Consider the following 2,649-nt stretch of genomic DNA (forward strand, 5'->3'; position numbering starts at 1 on the left):
CAAGGGGGCCTAACCAGCCCAGGTAGCCCCACCCCATCTGGCCCACCTTGGTCAGAGAAGTGGAGCTTCCAGACATCCATTCTGATGCTGGGCCCATCTTCCCTGGGTGTTCCCAATGTCCCACCAGGGACTAAGTAGTAAGGTGTGATGCTGGCTGTGACCTGGCTACGCTAATAGTGGGCCATGCTCTGCTCTGGGAAGACTTCTAATTGTGTTGTAAGCAACACACAATGCTGCAGTAGAGCTATTTGTATGAGGTAAGCCCAGGAAATTCACTTTTTCCCAAATGCCCACCACTCAAGATTATTCTCCCAACCAGGAATATAATAATGTTCACCAGGAAGTAATGTTATTCATATTTTTTGTTTTATTATTGTTATTCTTCTGAAAAGTTTACAGAGAAAATTTCCAATTTAACCCACATCAGCAGCTTGTCCGAGGACACAGTGACATAGCTTCTTCTGATCTGCAGGAAAGATCTACTCCCCTTCTCAAAGACTCCCAGGCCCATCAAACAGGTGACAGGACTACCACGAATGACCCTTAAGCCACTTCTTCTAAAGTGCATCTCTTCCAGGGGAGCTCCAGGCATGGAGATCCGATGGAGCAATAAAGCAGGGCTCACACATCTGGGTAAGCTAGCACCTGGATCTAGGAGCCGGGAAGGAACAGGAGAATGTTTCTCATAGGGCAGCTCAGAAAGTGGCCCCCAACACGAGACCACATCAGTTAGCTGTGAGGTTTGCTCCCCAGAGGGAACTTCCTGCCAGTTGGGGGATGAGCCACACACAATAGCTTTGCCACAGCCAATGTGTCCATCGGGGTCACGTCCCTCACCCCCACATCCCCTGCTCCCAGCAGGCTGCTGGGCACAGCAAGTGTTTGTTGAGCTGGATGGCAAAAGACCTCCCTTCGTCATACAGCCTGTGGTGCTCCGCAAGGTGTGAACTCCAGCTGAACATCTCACCACACTCGTCACACTTGAAGGGCTTCTCTCTGGGTGAACTTTCTGGTGTTTGATGAGACAGTGGTTCTGGCTGAAGGCCTTGCCACATTCGTGGCACTTGTAGGGCTTTTCTCCAGTGTTGACATGCTGGTGCACTATGAGTGATGAGTGGCAGCTGAAGGCCTTCCAGCACTTGCTGCAGTCAAAGGGCGTTTCACCCATGTGGACACACTGGTGCACGATGAGGTAGGAGTGGGAGCTGAAGGCCTTGCCACACTCATTGCACTTGAAGGGCCTCTCACCACTGTGGATGCGTCCGTGCACTAGGAGGTAGGCATGGCAGCTGAAGGCCTTCCCACCGTCGGCGCACTTGAAGGGCTTCTTGCCTGTGTGTGTCCTCTGGTGCAGTGTGAGGTGTGAGCAGCTGTTGAAGGCCTTTTCACACTCGCTCCACTTGAATGGCCTGTCCCCATTGTGGATCTTCTCGTGTACCATGAGGGATGAGTGGCAGGCAAAGGCCTTGCCACACATGCCACACTTGTAGGGTTTCTCGACTGTGTGGATGCGGTGGTGGCGTGTGAGTTGCGTGAGCTGGTTGAAGGCCTTGCCACACTTGCCACACTTGTAGGGCTTCTCGCCAGTGTGCACCTGCAGGTGCATGTCGCGCAGCGAGCTGCAGCTGAAGGCCTTGTCGCAGACACTACCCTTGCAGGGCCGCTCACCTGTGTGGAGCCAGTGGCGCACGTTGAGTGACGAGTGGCAACTGAAGGCCTTGCTGGAATCGCCACAGAAGGGCTTCTCACCTGTGTGAATGCGCCGGTGCTCCAGTAGGTTTTTGCTCCAGGTGAAGGCCTTTCGGCACTCGGAGCACTTATAGGCCTTCTTCTGGCTGTGCCAGCACCATTGCAATGTGAGGGAAGTGCTCTGGGGGAAGGCTTTCCCACACTCACCACACACAAACAGGTTCCCACAGTAACCGCTTGCGCACGGGGAAACTTTCCTTGCTCCCCTGACCTGAGAGAGGTTTCCCCTGCACACACACTTGGGGAGGCTTTGTTTCTACCCTCCACAGACTGAACGTCCTCCATGTGAGTGTGCAGAGAGTGTCCTTCCATGGGAACGCCTTGCTAGGCAAACAGGGTGCACTTAAGAGGGAAACTTTCCTGACTCGCTGTGTCCCCAACAGCTCTACTCCATGGGGATGTCCCCAGGAGTGGTAGACTCTTGCTTCCAGGGTACAGCCAGTCTCCTCTGGAGAGCATCTACCTGGTCCTTCCAGGCCCATGCCCTGCCTAAGCTGGTGTCATGAAGGCTGGGCCTCGTCAGCTGCTCCACAATCAGCTCTGGGAATGGTTCTTTTTTTGCAAATATCCTGTTGCTGGGACAACTCTTCCTTTAGCTCAGGTCTAGGCTCCCATTCTGTAAGAAATGGAAAATGAAATTTTCTGTAAGCAGGTGAAAGCATGGCCCTGGAATTCAGATTTGAGAGCCAATTAGGGGTGAGGATTAGTTCAGACAAGAATAAAAACCACAGAGCCAAAAACCAGTAGAGCCAAAGAGTAGATATGAAGGCAGAGGCAAAGGAGAGTCCAGCATGAGGTGTGTGAGTCACAGAAGGGAAGAGGGAATGGGAGGAGCTGCTGGAGCAGAAAGACCTGGAGGGGTGAGAAGCTAAGGGAATCTCAGAAAGACACCAAGAGGGC

At 53.0% G+C, this 2,649-nt stretch overlaps 1 pseudogene; it reads right to left on the minus strand.

Annotated features, from left to right (window-relative positions):
* Window positions 1-729: 729 nt before the first annotated feature.
* Window positions 730-2,061, minus strand: LOC103251754 (annotated as a pseudogene).
* Window positions 2,062-2,649: the final 588 nt, after the last annotated feature.

This window comes from Carlito syrichta, unplaced genomic scaffold, assembly GCF_000164805.1.
Source record: "Carlito syrichta isolate Samal-C Ts95f unplaced genomic scaffold, Tarsius_syrichta-2.0.1 Scaffold6688, whole genome shotgun sequence".
NCBI lineage: Eukaryota > Metazoa > Chordata > Mammalia > Primates > Tarsiidae > Carlito > Carlito syrichta.